General features: G+C 46.6%; 2 protein-coding genes across 3 annotated transcripts in view; one reads left to right on the top strand and one right to left on the bottom strand.

The window, feature by feature from the left end:
* FGF7 (fibroblast growth factor 7) overlaps positions 1-972 on the bottom strand; it is a 244,069-nt gene extending 243,097 nt beyond the window's left edge. The window contains exon 1 of one of the 2 annotated variants that reach the window (XM_085644225.1): positions 427-972. The gene's annotated coding sequence lies outside the window, so the exon portion shown is untranslated. The remainder of the gene's footprint in view (positions 1-426) is intronic. The other variant, XM_085644224.1, reaches the window with a different exon arrangement.
* Positions 1-15,649, top strand: part of FAM227B (family with sequence similarity 227 member B) — a 3,353,280-nt gene that overhangs the window by 1,933,195 nt on the left and 1,404,436 nt on the right. The gene's annotated exons all lie outside the window — the stretch shown is intronic.

Here is a 15,649-nt window from a genome sequence, read left to right as displayed (position 1 = left end):
AGCACTGCACGTGCACGGACCGGGACATAGACCGTCTACAGCACTGCACGGGCCGGGACATAGACCGTCTAACGCACTGCAGGGGCCGGGACATAGACCGTCTACAGCACTGCACGGACCAGGACATAGACTGTCTCCAGCTCTGCACGGGCCGGGACATACACCGTAACAGCACTGCACGGACCGGGAAATAGACCGTCTACAGCACTGCAGGTGCCGGGACATGGACCGTCTACAGCACTGCACGGGCCGGGACATAGACCGTCTACAGCACTGGACAGACCGGGACATAGACTGTCTACAGCACTGCACGGTCCATCTACAGTTACACACAGCACGGTCTACATTAAGCTAGTCGGCACTTTACATTCCGAAACTGTCTAGGGAGCTTGAGTAGGAAGCGACGTTCACCTGTGGCACACTTACCTCTGCCGGCGACCATGCCTCCGTGGGAGACTCCGCTCATGTTCCTGCTCAGCTGTCAGGACACGCTCCCAGCCGGAGCTCACGCTTTGCATGGAGTTCAGCGGGGTCTACCGGGGCTGCTAACTCGCGTCGTTTTTGTAGCAAACTGAAAGACCAGAAGAGAGCAGCAGACTTCCCAAAAGTGTGCGGCGCGCCTCACTGCTCCGTTGGCTCGCTCCTCGCCCCCCTTGATAACAGCTGCACTTGCGAGGGTGCCATGACTGCGCCGTCTCTGCAACACGAGATGAAGCCGCTCCAGCGAGCTACGAACTATTTCTCAACTCGGGAAGATTCCAGCAGAAGCACGCTCTTAGCTCCCTCTGATGACCGCAGGACACCAGCAGCAGCATTTTATTCTTCCTGTGCTGCTGAGTGGCTCGCTCTAATTACTTCCAAGTGGGGACAATAACAGCTCTCCACACAGATGGCAGTCCTACTGAGAGAGGGACCGGAGGGGAGAGAGAAAACCCCTCTTGCGTGTTGGTTTATGGAAAGAATTACGATTCTGAAGTCCTGGGACCAGTATAGCGAAGAGCCGCGGGTTAGGATACGTCCATAAAGTAGTGCCCGCGGACGCAGCACCACAGCCCACTTAATGGGGCACCTCACACCCCTCCCTGTATGTGCAGTTGTGATGCTTTGAAACCTAACGCACTTGAAGGCACATCTGTGGCCCTTTGAAACTGCCAAGACAGAGTCTGTTTGGGTCAACATAACATTCAGTTTGTAGGGGTTATTTCGCTTCACAAAACAATATCCCAGTGAACTAACTTAGCATTTTGAATCTGAACTAAAATTCTCCTAAAACGAGTGAACACTAAGCAACGACCACGTTTAAGTTTCAGGACATTAAGGCTTTATTTATTTAAGTCTTCTGATTTACAGCGTACATCAGTCTCCTTTGCCCTTTCAGCCTTTGCACTTTCCGCTGAGACTGTCAAAAATTATACAAAGTGCTGTAAAATGTAACTTTTTTTTTATTATATACAATATTTTTCTTCTGGGAGCACTGCTTAAACTAACGTTTTGCTAGCAATGAGACAGTCCTGTACAGTAGTATGTTGTGCCTCTATTCAAGTGCATGAATGTTTTGCACTACCAACCCAGAACTCCAATGAGAAGCACTCTTTAGGCAGGGGGGCTAGCACACTGCTGATACGTCACTTCTTCACAGGCCCGGCTCCAGGAATTTTTATTCGGGTGGGCCAAGGGCGCATTTGGGTGGGCGAATGCGGGCCCAATTTGTCGCTTCTGGAGGTAGTCTACAAGCCCTGATTACATCATATGTACTTGCAAACAGGCAGCATGATACAACAGATTGCTTCTGTGTGTACACAGAGCATGTGGAGAGTTATTTGAAAGTAAGACCAAGGTTTGGACCTAACTGCAAACCCTCGAATTCCAGCTGGCCAGGCAGTAAGAGCAATGTCTGGACCTAACTGCAAACCCTTGCATTCAAGCAAGACAGGCTTCAACACAAGTACTTGAATGCTCAGCATATTATAAAGCGTTCAAGATTAAGGAAGTCCCTAGTACTATAGAAAGCCAGGACACCAGTGCCCCTCATCGCTCCAAAGCACCATCCCCTCATGACCTCCTCCTCGGATTCCCTCATTGCCATCCTCCAACAGTGCCCTTCATCTCTCCATAGCCTCTTCCCCTAATGTCCTCCTCCTCAGACTCCCTCCCTACCACCCTCCACCAGTGCCCCTCATCGCTCCATAGCCCCTCCCCCATGGCCTCCTCCTCAGACTCCCTCCCTACCACCCTCCACCAGTGCCCCTCATCTCTCCGTAGCTCCTCCCCATGACCTCCCCCTCAAACTCCCTCCCTACCACCCTCCACCAGGGCACCTCATCGCTCCAAAGCCTCTCCCCCAAATTACCTCCTCCTCGCATTTCCTCACTGCCTCCCTCCACCAGTGCCCCTCATCGCTCCATAGCCCCTCCCTCGTGACCTCCTCCTCAGACTCCCTCCCTACCACCCTCCACCAGTGCCCCTCATCACTCCATAGCCCCTCCCTCATGACCTCCTCCTCAGACTCCCTCCCTACCACCCTCCACCAGTGCCCCTCATCACTCCAAAGCCCCTCCCCCATGACCTCCTCCTCAGACTCCCTCACAAACAACCCCCACCAGTGCCCCTCATCTCTCCGTAGCTCCACCCCCATGACCTCTTCCTCAGATTCTCTCATTGCCACCCTCCACCAGTGCCCCTTAGCGCTCCATAGCCCCTCTCCCCATGATGTCCCCCTCGGATTTCCTCATTGCCACTCTCCAACAGTGCCCATCATCTCTCCGTAGCCCCTCTCTCGTATGCATTTTATTTGTTGTATAGCGCTACTCGTAGTGTAGGGTGTCACAGTACTTTACATCACGCACACATTATGCAGAGACAATGAATCATACAAGTATGTAAATCAGCCTATAGGGAATGTCACATAAAATAATGAGGATTACCAGGTGTAGGAATTACTGTCATCCATACTACTGGGCGATGTGTTTTAAGAGGGTTAGGTCTGGAGACGCACAAACACAGGATTTAATGATTAGAACGTATAACTGCCCAAACAAACTCTTTATTGCAACATGAGAATTATGAAAGACTGGGAAAATTCGAACTAACTAGCAATACAAAAAAAAATCCAATTGTACCATTCTGGTTTGAATGCAGGTCTTTGATGACAGTCCGTAGGTCACTGCCCTCTGTTAGGATTGTAACTTCTGAACTGCAAGTAATCAAAGGATCTCTGTGACAAAGGCAGTAACCCACTGAGCTATCCACATTAACTACAGTTTATCTGCATTTAAAAACTACAAACAGACAAAAGATTGCTCTCAAGCAGGATCATTAATCCCCAGAGTTATCTGGACATTTTAAGAGGTGTTGTGCATCCTTGGCAGAACCAGTAATGATAATGATACAAACGATTTAAACAAACGATTTAAATGAAATATACAGGGCACACAAAGTATGTCTTACTCACAGATGAAAAAAAACGCAACAATAGCCACACATTCTCTTACCTGCTCCTTATGAACTATGTCACACTCACAGCCCGATTTGATAAACAGCTCACGGGGTCAGGAAGGTCAGGAAAATGAACCCGCGTAAACAAACTCCTCTTCACCAGCGCTGAAAACAATGAAATATCCAGGCAGCAGGACGGTACACAAATCCAGTGCCAAGGAAAGGATTGGTCACCTTCGCCATGCCCCTGTTGTACCTGCATGAGTGGGCGGGGACACAGCCCACATTTCTAATGGGAGATGCAGATGCGGGATTGGGGGTGTGAGCCCAGGCCCAATCACGGAACTCTTAAAGAAAGAAGGAAACTAACGTTCAGAGAACGTTTTAAATTGCAGTGGCCATTTTCTGTTGGCCTTGCTGATGTCACTGCCAGGGCCAAGGTTCATGTTTGGGTGGGCCAGGCTCATGTTTGGATGGGCCTGGCCCACCCGGCCCACCCTCTAGAACCGGGCCTGCTTCTTCATATATTGAAACTGACGCACAGGCGGCGCAAGTGGCTTGTAAATAGGCCCCTTAGTAGCCGACACCAAACTATGTAACTGGTGTTAGGTGACATGAGCTCTGGTAACAAGTAACAAAGTCTATAGCTAGACCTAAAACGCTCTCTTCAGTTCCATGTATTGTTGCTGGTGAGTATTGGTGAGGGTGTGCATGTGTGTGTGCATGTGTGAATGTGAGGGGGGTAATCGCTAATTCCAAAGTTCTTTTTGAATCACTCATTAAACCACAATAGGGTGACATCCATAATACCAAATGGGGAAAAAACCTCCGGCAGTTCTAGCTAAAGCGGGGGGAGAGCATTGTTGACATTTTAAAATCCACCACAATATAGTAACCTTGCCTCACAGGGGCAGTTTGTATATGATGCAGGACAAGGGGATTGCAGGGGGAAGTTAGGTAATTTCGTGTTATATGGCTGTTTGCTGCTGTCAATGAGGTTACCTGCAAAAATAGGGTCCACAGAGCGGGAGGCGAATTCTTATTTAGCTTCAACAATTAGATATCCTAGAAGGGATTCTGAAGAAAATGCTGCAGTCTGATATAGTACAATATATGCCCAACATACATTCGAGCAGATAAAGATCAACAGGCACATGCATCAAGAAAAGCTTTTGCGAGTCCTTAATTGCGAATATTAAGGAATCGCAATTAAGGACTCTCAAAAGCCTATGCATGTAGGAATCGCTATTAAAATAATGATTCCTAAACATTCCTTAATTGCAAGTCGCAAATTAGGAATGCCTTCCCATTCATTCCTATGGGCCTACAGGCCCATAGGAATGAATAGGAGATTACATGCGCAATTTGCGAGTACCAATAGGTTCTCGCAAATTGTGCATGCAATTTCAAGGGTGTAAAGGTGTCCAAAGGACACCCTTTTGCACCCCTGAAATTGCTCTGTGGACACATGTTGCGCACACACATTCCCCAAGGGCATGTGTGTGCGCAACATGAAACTTTGAAAAATTTACTTTAGTGCATTTTTCAAAGTTTTTGCAAAGTACCATCAAATTCAACTTCATGGTCATTTGCGCCCCCTAGTAGCGAAATCGCTATTTTTAAGTGGTTCTTGCATTGCATTTAAGGAATCGCAAATTTCAATTCCTTAAATGCAATCGCAATTGGAGAAATCACAATTAAATGCGAATTCTCAAATTGCAAGAGCCTTGAACCTTGATGCATTGCAAATGCCCTTTTTGTGGGCGCAAACGGCCGATTTCTGCGAATTGCACCGTTTGTGCTCGCAAAAATGGTTGATGCATGTGCCGGCAAATCACACAGAAAATACTGAGAAGCAATACAACGCATTCAGCCTTCTTTATATTGCAGGGCAAAGGTGCTGCAAAACAAAGTAAAGTGACAGTTCAGTGCCCCCTGGTTTTAGAAGTACTATTACTGCCCAGTTCCATATGGTTATTGGGTTTGGCCCTGTTGATCTTACTTCGCTGTTAATGAGTGAAGATTGGTATGACGGAACAGCATGGTAGTAGAAATTGGTCTGGAAGCAGTGCTGGTTCGGTGCTTAACACACTTTGGAAATAAAACATGGCAGTGTTGCTTTACCTACTGGGGACATTTGAAACTGACCTGGCTGTTGCACTTTCCTAACTGTCTGTGAGCTTTACTTGCTCGAGCAATGTGCATCTAGCCTGTCTGTGGTGGATTACAATGATGCCTTGAGGGAACGAACTGAGCTATGATGCTTAAGACAAGGAATCACTGTAGAACTGACCTTGCTCTAGTGCATCGGTTCTTAAGATGTTGATTTGTGTGGACCCCCAATAAATCATTACTGGAATTCGGGGACCCACACAGAGTCAGTACTGAAAGACCGGAATCCCTAGCCTAAACAATTTCTGTGATTTGAACCTAGAAACCAAACACATAAATACTAAAACAAGTAAACACTATACAAATGCTCAAACATTGAAATGATTTGTTTAATTCACAATGAAACATAGAAACGTTTTTCAACTTTTCAATTTTGCTAATTTCTTTTTATATATTTTATGAATGTTAATTTATTAATTTTAATATTATTTAATTTGGTAAAACAGTCATGGATCAACTGTGTGGACCTCATAGACTCCCAGGGGTCCTCGGGCCACAGGTTAAGAATCACTGCTGTATGACTTAGCATAATGAAGAAGTACTGACTTCACTCTGGTGCTTTATACGCTAGAGCAATTTCAACCTATCCATAGAGTGGTGGCTCACATATTGGGCCAACGCTGGAATCCTGTAGAGCTTTACATACTCTGGTATTGTGAACAGTAGACGGGTTATGTTTTGTTACCTGATGAGATATTGTGACATTGGCTCGACCACAGTAATTTATATAGTAGGAAGAGTGGACATTTGCAGCATTTCAGTATCTGGATCCTGCTGGATAATGCTATTATATGATTTGAGTGTGTTACAACAATAACATGTAACCTGTGGAAAGTAACTTGAACTACACCAAGCAACAGCTCTAACATCCTTAACAGCCATTTGTCATGTTGCTTCAATAACTAGCCGCAACACAATCACAATAACCTCTAATGAGCTTGCCTATTGAGCGAAAATCTAGAATACCTCAGCAGCAACTTAATAAAACATATTCACACCCCATAATATTTGAGTCACATAATGTATTTTGGAATTACCTTGGCATACCATGTCAATTCCCTGATGTATATTAACATTTATTTAGTTATTGGTTTTTGTTAGGTACTGTATACCACATAGCGAGACCGGGAAGGGAGTGGGGGAGGGGAATTGGGGTAGAAGAAGCAAGATACAAAACATATGAACTGATCCAATGATCTCTATACCCAAAGATAAGCACTAGAAATAATCCATAGTTGAACTGCACAAGGAATCCTTCAATGATGATCTCATGTCATGGTGTGTGTTCTGTCAATGTTATGTGAGATGGAAATGCTTTAGAATTATAACAGTATGAGTTAAATCTATTTTAAACATCTAGCTGATTAAGAGCAACATGTGGGAGTCATCCTGAAGCTGAGTAAAGGGCCTGCTGTCTAGCTCAGATTTCACAGTCTGTAGGCAGAACTGAAAAGATGAGTTTTTAGATTTTTGGGGAATCTTAGGAATCTTGTGTGCTTTCTACCCCAAAGGAGCCCTAGCACTGTGAGGGTGAGCGTTCTATTATTTCGGAGCCAAGTGCAAAAATGTGTGGCCACTTAAGCGGCTGTGAGAGAAATAAGAGCTTTGGAGCAAAAAAGTATCGCTAGACCTAAGGAATCTTCTAGGGATTTAAGAGAGAAGGTGTTCTTGGAGGTAGCTGAGAGTTTTCAGTGTTGAACGGCAGACATAGAAAATCATGAAAATAATCCACTTTCTGGTAAATAACTGATGTAGAGTTAAAATGATCTGAAATGGAAGAGCAAGAGGGGAGAGGAAGGATGAGTCTGTACTAGTAGCACACATTATAAAAGATGAGAGGATATTCCCAGATATATGCACCTAAATCACCAGCTGACAAATATTTTGTGGACTGTAGTTAATGCCTTCCTAAAGGATTTAAAAAATAAAAAAAATGTGAGATAACATTTAATGTAAATCTTCAAAGTAAGACAAAGTCGACATCTCACTCTGCCTCGGTGCCATGCCAGCCAGCACTGCCTGGAGGTATAGGTAAGTAACCTCTCTAGCAGGCCTTACAGCCCTTAGGAAGGGTACACTATACCTCTGGCGAGGGCATATCTGCATGAGCAAATATGCTCCTGCAAATTAGGGTCCATTCCATAATGTTGTGAGTGCCAGTGAAGTCACAAAGAGTACATGGGCTGGGAAATCGACAACTCGAGTTCCACAGCACTATGATGCCTTTACTGAACATGGGAGTGTTTAGTGCCAAACTACTCCTCTCAATAAATCCACACTGATGCCAGTGTGAGATTTATTGTACCATGTACTCAGAGGGCACCTCAAAGGGGCACCCTGAAAACCTACCAACCCTGGTGTGTTCTCTGACCAGCTGTAGGCAGCCAGCCGCCACCAGACATGTTTCTGGAGCCCTGGGTAGAGAGCCCCTGCTGTCTGTGACAAGAAACAATTCTAATCCTGGGCTAGCAGCAGATGGCAGCCCCTGGTTTACACCCCCACTTTGGGTGGGAAAACCAGCGGTAAAACGTAGGAGAATAGGAAGGGTGCCCACCTCTACCAACTCCACCTCTAAGGTGGGGGAGGTGAGGTGAAGCACATCTTTCAGACCCCTCCATTTTGAAGATGAGGAGACCCCTCCAATCAGGACTAGGTCTATGCACCCTCCCACATGAGGCTAGCATAATAGAGGGTGTAGTCACCACAGGTAATGTGCCCATTTGCCCTACCTGTTACTCCCCCAAAACACCCCTACATTTAGTACTTAGGTGGCTCCCCACACCTAGAAACAAGATCTGCGATCACCTAAGAAGAAACCCCTGCAGAGAAGACTGAAGATGACAACTGCTTTGGTCCCAGCCCCCAGTCTCCAGCTTCCTTAAAAAAAGACTCCAATCTCCAGTGGACAGCGGACCTGCTCAGAATAAATCAACTCCAAGTGCTCCAGATCCAGCTAGAACCGCGAATCCCTGCCCACTCTGCACGAAACACACTCAGCCCGAGTCTGAGTAGCCCACCTGCCCAGTGATATCTCCCCAGCGATCCTGATCTTGGGTCCAGCATTGGCTGACCACTCCTGACCTCCATGATTCCGACGTTGAAAGGCACCCCTGCAGTCAAAGTCTCTGGGCCTTGGTGAGCTGAACCGACGGTGCCCCTGCAATTCCCTACATCTCTGCTTGTCTCTGCTGTCATTGGTCTCCACCTTGCAACCTCCGGTGCAATGCCTGCAGCCTGTTTTTCAAAAGAAGAAACTCCATTGACAAGCATTCGATGACCAACGTTGATTTTGCACCCTGCACCCGGCCACCCCTGTGCCACTGGTGGTGTATGTTTGTTGCTAATTGGTGGACCCCCCTGTGTTTGTGCTAACCCCTAAAGCTTGGGCCCTGCAACCATTCCACTTACCTGCAAGCAGTGTGGCTCCAGGCACCCGCAGTTTCGATTGGAAAGCATTGAGCTGAACTCCAACTTTCACCTCTGCATCCGTTCGCCACTGTGCCGTTGGTGGTGCAGTTTTGGTACTCACCTGAGCCTTGCTCTTTGCTGACCTTTGGGCCCGTAGACTAGATTTGTAAGTGGGGTGCTTACCTTTTAAACCACATTATTGTGTTCCCCATAGAACAACATTAAACTGCTTCGAAAATATTCTGTCGACTGTTGAAAGTGAAAAGTATTTTTATTTAAAGCATACTTACCTAATTGTGAAGATCTTGGTCTTAGAATAAATTACAAGGAAAACTTATTTTGACAAAAATGGTCTGGATTCCCGTTTTGAGTTGTGTGTTAATTATTGGTCGATGTTGTGCTATAAATGTCTTACACTCCTCTGTGTTAGGCCTGAGGCTGCTCGCACACAATACCACTAAAAGAGCACTTTGGGTTTTATATTGAGCCCTGTACACTTTTGGGGTGCCCCTGAACTCTGTGCATGGTATAACCACATAGTGGGCATATCATATACAGAGCCAGCGTCCTACACACCTGACGTGTACTTAATACTGCATATGTGCTTGCACCTGATCTTATAGCAATGGCATTAGGACTATTGTGATAGGTGTAGTTTTGTGGCATCAATTTTTACCAGCATGAAGAGTATCATAAATTTATGTTACTATTGTTCTCATACTCATAAGTTGTCCAACAATGATGCCGTAGTAATGATGGGGCATCACAATTTGCATCGGATGACTTTAGAATACTAACTATAACATCTACTGTTTAGCCATCTCTTTGTTGCCTTGAGTCCACACAATTTTATACACATTTTCGAAAACAATCTCATGTTGGGTGGACTTTAATTTCAGGTCGCTTATGCCTTTCTTTTTCAAGTACCATATACCCCGTTAGCTAGTCATTTAAAAAAAATAATCAACTATTTGTTTTTGGAAGAAAGACACAATGTGTAATTGAGCAATACATTTTGCAATTGACCCTGGTTGCCTGGTGTATGGAGGACAACCTCCCTTTCTGTACAACATAACAAATCTAATTGGTGCGAGAAGTCAGTAGAGCCAGTTGTACATTTTTAACCCACTAGCCCCAGTCATTTACCCTATAGACAATCATACTTGGCCGGACACCCTCATTCCTCATGCACAGGCTTTTCCTGCATTGTGCACTAGTCCACCCCTCTGTGCCGTTGCGACCCTGTTGCGGGGGAGGGGCAGGGTTCTTACATTTGATTGCTATGTCTCTTTTGGCCACCATGGTGGCCGTCCCTAAAAAGCTCTGTCCGCCTGAGAACCACCCAAGCTCTCCAATACTCCTAAGATGAAGACCAGGGGAGTGAACGGGATCTCCCAGCCCAGGACCGTTTCGAGCTCATTCACTACAGCTGACCAGTATTTGTTTATGCAGGACCAGCTCCTGTGAAAAATATTAGCGGGCGCCTCCGCACATCGAGGGCAATTAGAGGCCAGGAGGAGGCCAGCACAATGCAATCTGACCTCGGTGAGATAAGCGCAGTGCAGATAATACGTCTGGATCAATCTCAACCTGGAGGAGATAGTGATCACTCGGCGGGCCATGAGAGCATCTTGACAGTCCTCATCCTCAAAAGGGCCTAACCACTGCTACCAACATGCTCATAAGTAATCTATTGTGGTTGGAACTTTATTAATAGGGGAGTGGTAAATCTGGGATACCCCTCCTCTCCCCAGACTTCCCATCAGAAGTTTGGCCTCCATTGGGTTGAACTCAGGGAGTGCAATGTCGGCAGGAACATGTAGAGTGATTGTGTGTCTGACTTTATTAATAAGGGAGTGGTAAATCTGGGATACCCCTCCTCTCCCCAGACTTCCTATCAGAAGTTTGGCCTCCATTGGGTTGAACTGAGGGAGTGCAATGTCGGCAGGAACATGTAGAGTGATTGTGTGTCTGAGTTGGAGATATTTATAAAAAGTGAGTGGAGTTGAGGGAGTAGATGCCCTGTCGGTCTTGAAATGTGGGTAGGTGACTCCCCACCCAGACATCTCCAAGTTGTGTGATACCAATAAGATCCCATTTCTGGGACCCCTCCAGTGCTGCGACCTCTTTCAGCCTGGTGCCATGCCACAAAGGTGTCTGAAGTGTAAGCTTAGTATCCCAGCGAGCATGACAAAGTGTGGAACGCCATTCCATGAAGACCGTGCTGGTCACTGTGGGAATGGTACAGAGAACTGGGGAGCTGTAAAGCATGGCCTGGATTTGGGAGAACCCTAGAGATGCCAGTTCAAGGCGATAGGCTGGGTCTGTTCAGCCTCCCCCCCCCCCCCCCCGGAAAACCAGTCATTAATCACCAGTTGGTAAGCCACTAGATGGTAGAGGAAGAGGTTGTCCATTCCCAGCCCTTCGTCATATGGTGCCCGTGATAGTGAGCAGGTGACAGGTGTGATCACGAGCTACCCCAGAGAAATGTAGTGGCCAATTTGTCCAGAGTGTGAGACCAATGGTGTGGAAGGTGAATCGTCATGTTCTGCAGCACATACAAGAATCGGGGCAGTATCATCATTTTATATAGGGCGATCCTGCCCATTGGGTTCAATGAGAGGAGTGTCCTCCTTAGTCTTCTTTACCAATGGGGTGAGATTAAGGGACCAAGTGAGCTCTGGTTGAAGTGCCACCCAGATCCCCAAATAACGAAAACTAAGGCATCGGATTGCACTTCCACACAGGTACGAGAGATGTGAAGGGGTACTAGTGTTGTTTTGACAGGGTTAACTCGCAGACCAGATACGTCGCTAAAAAGCTGGAGGATGCACAGGCAGCGGGGCCTGCCTGCGCAGGGTCTGCCCCAAACAGGAGGCCATCGTCCGCGTAAATGGCAATGCGGTCTTCATGGGAGTCACTCCACTGCCATCCTTGTATCTGGGTGTCACATCTAATGTAGCAGGCGAGGGGCACTATCGCCAAGGCGAAGAGGAGAGGAGCTAGAGAGCAGCACTGTCTTGTTATGTGAACTAATGGGGAAAATGCCAGAAAGGGCTCCGTTTATTAAGACTTGGGCCAAAGGGGTAGAGTAGAGCACACGTATGAGACCACGCAAGTACTGGCAAAAGCTTGCCCGCACAAGAGCTGCCTCTAAGTATTGCCAGTCCACTGTGTCAAAGGCCTTTTCAAAGTCAATCGATAGCAGAGCCAAGTAAGGTGGTAGAAGGTGACGATGGACCAGTGCCACGTGGAGGCATTGAAGGCAGTGTCTTGTGGTACGGTGGGCCATAAATCCTCAATTCACCAACACTGGTGAATTGAGGAGGCCGAGCACGGAACGCGACATTGAATAACAAGATAATATATAATATATCGAGCTCAGTAAGATCAGACCTCATTTGAATATTTTGAGTTATTGAATATCATTGGCTGATATATCACAGCACGAGTTGTGCAGTTCCAGATGTTTCCCCTGAGGAAAGAACAGTTCTTAGTTCCGAAATGCATTGGACACTGACACTGAATATTGTATGACATTGTACAAGTGACGCTGTATCTTAAGCTTTTGTTGATTATGTATACATTGTTTATTTATGCTACAAACTGATATTGCATCAAGAAAATATTGTAAAAGCGTGTTATGCATATTTTGCAAATTAAGGATTTATGCTTATAATATTATTTTGAATTGATGAATAAATTCAATTTAGTTTGAAAACCTAAGGTTTACATTGTGGTGAGACCACCAAGTGAATAGTGCACAGCTAATCCAAGTCTCAGTGCTTGTTATTAACCACGGTGGGGCATAAAGACACACTGGTCTGGGTGAATCAGGGTGTGGATTACCCGTTTAAGACTAGTTGCTAGGACCATGGCGTATATTTTAACCTCGGTGTTGATGAGGGAGATCGGACGGTAGTCTGAGCAGGAGGATGATCAAGGCTGTGTTTTGGGAATGACAACAATCGCGGCTATGTCACTGTCTACTGGGCAAGTACTGTTCTTCGCTGCTTCCTCGTACAGGGCGTGGAGTCGTGGAGCTAGAGTATCTTTAAAGGCCTGTAGTCTTCTGCAGGATACCCATCAGGTCCCGAGGTCTTCCAAGTCACGATGTCGGCAATAGCTGCCTCTATTTGAAATAGGTTGATCAAGTAATTGGACATCGGCGTCCGAGAGTTGCGGGGACGGTATCTCCCATAGGAAATGGAGGCCATGTCCCTGGCCTGCCAATGAGGCCACCATATAGCGGTGCTGGTAGTGTTCAGGGAAAGTCTGCGCAACGGCAGCAGGGATGTGTTGAGCCTGACCCTCAGCGTCCACAATCTCTGAAATTTTCCGATTTGCTAAGATGCGGAAGGAAAGCCAATAGAGGAGTTTGCAATTTTTGTCTCCCCAGTCATAGACTTCGACTGTGGAAGTTCTCCACATCTGTTTGGCTGTGTCCAGGGTGATATGACAGATTTTGTTCCCGCAGGAGCTCAAATTGCCGAGGTGTGTCGCCTCGGCCATCCGTGGCCAAGGTGTGCTCCAGACGGATGGCCTGAGCCTCTAGCCAAGAGAGACGTTACTCCCAGGCCTTATGCTTCTTTTTTGAGGTAGCCTTAGCAAACCCCCTGATGACGGCCTTACCCACCACCCACAGGATACCGGGGGACCGAACCGTGGCTTCATTTTGGTGAAAATAAAACTTAAGTTTGTTTCCTGGGGCTTGCTTATAAAAACCGGTCTTTCAGCCACAATATGGGACGGAGAGCTCCAGTGGGGCCTCCCAAATGGAGAAGGAGGGACGCATCGTCATATATTTCCTGAGTGAGGATTTGAATATCAGTGACCGTGCAGCATTCAAGGGCAGGCATGGCTATTAAGTCAATGGAGTGAGCATGGTGAGCCGCAGAAGTGTGGGTGTATTGGAGCAGGTCGGGGTACTATGTTCTCCACACATTGCATAGGCTGAACCTGGAAGCACATTCTGAGATACGTTTAGCGTTTGTGCAGCGATAAAGTGAGGGGGTCTCTGTGGCGCCACAATTACTGTAACACCTTGCGGGAGGGCTGACAACCCTGCTCAGAGGTGCCAAGACGAGATTGAGGGTATACCCATCCAGTGTTCCTGTGAGGGCAAAAAATTGCCCCTGAGGATCTTTAGTATCCTCGGTGACCGTGAATGGGAAGGGACAGCATAAGAGGATCACTACACCATGGGAGCCTCATGTAAACAATGCATGAAAGACCCTGTTGTATCCAAGGTGCACCAGGAACTGGCAGTGATCCCCCAGGAGGTTATTTCTTGCCGTAGTAAGGCATTGGAAAGGAATCGCTGCGAGTATTTTTAGACTGCAGCCTATAAACCCATTAACGTTCTATGAAAGGATTTGGAGGGGCTCAATGTGAAGTTAAGGCACAGTCATGGCTGCGATTGGTGAAGAGGTTGGTCGAACCTGTCCGGGGCGTGGGTAAGCCCGTGGGAGTCAGGTTCAGGGAATAGTAGGGGAGGCGCTTCTGGCCCAAGCGACCTGTAAGTATGCAGCGGAAACATGTTGTGTCACAAGCTGAACTCAAAGAAAAGAAATGCAACAACATATAAACAAAGTCCCCTACATTCCCCCCAACAAACCCCGCAGCCCATACTTCATTCCCGAAGCATCTGCCACCCTAAATAGAGAACTAAAAGCCAACACTGTGAACTTGGGAGTGGAGTGGTGGACCCATTTATGCTGCAGTATTGTGAAAGTTCAGGAGTTCTGGACAGGCCATAAGTGTGAGGCCTGCGTTTTCTTCCTCTATAGTCGGTATGGCCTCACTCTATGATCACTGGGCTCCGTGAGAGGTCAGTGTCCTTCAGGCCAGCAACGGGCGGGGCGTCAGACCATCCGCCTGGTTCACCCAAACTGGATTTCGGGTCCTGTGTCAACGAGGTGGAGAGGGGGATGCAGGGGACCAGGTGCGCTCTGTTACTCAAGGGCGGTGTCATGATTCTGTCAATCACTGTCTTTCATAGTTCCTATTGTTTTTACCAGTGCTTGTTTTCTTTCATATTTGTTATTGTTTTTATCAGTGCTTGTTTGGACTGGCATGATTCTGTCACTCAATGTATTTTCATATTTGCTGTTTGTTTTTACCAGTGCGTGTTTTTACCAATGCTTGTTTTATTGGTTTTATCTGTGCTTGTTGTTTTGCATTGCCACTTGTTGGTGCCAATGCTTGTTGCAGACTCCCAACTCATAGTCTGCTACCTAAGGAATTTTGGCCCTTCTCAGCTCCAGTAGAATCTGATGAACAGCAGCAGCAGATCTTCGGTTGCAGTCAGAAGCCTCTTGTCAACTTAATTCAGGTTATAGATCCTTTTTTTGAACACCAGCAGGTAGGATCGTTGCATTTTGTTTAAGGGGGCCATATGCTGATATTTGCATTTTGTATTTGAGCATCTTTGATCAAAGTGTTTTCTTGGGCATTTGTTTAAGGAATTCTGACACATCGCACTGAAGCGTGTTTTCTGACATTGCTATATTGGCATTTACATACAGCTCTATTTTGGACACTAGTATGAAAAATCTGACACATCACGCTGACGTGCGTTTTGGAACATTTGAATCTTGGATTTCAGTACTTCGCGCTGAAGCGCTATCTTGAG

This window comes from Triturus cristatus, chromosome 3_1 (assembly GCF_964204655.1).
Source record: "Triturus cristatus chromosome 3_1, aTriCri1.1, whole genome shotgun sequence".
Taxonomy (NCBI): Eukaryota; Metazoa; Chordata; class Amphibia; order Caudata; family Salamandridae; genus Triturus; species Triturus cristatus.
The sequence above is the reverse complement of the archived record's forward strand: the minus strand, read 5'-3'. Positions and strand labels throughout refer to the sequence as shown.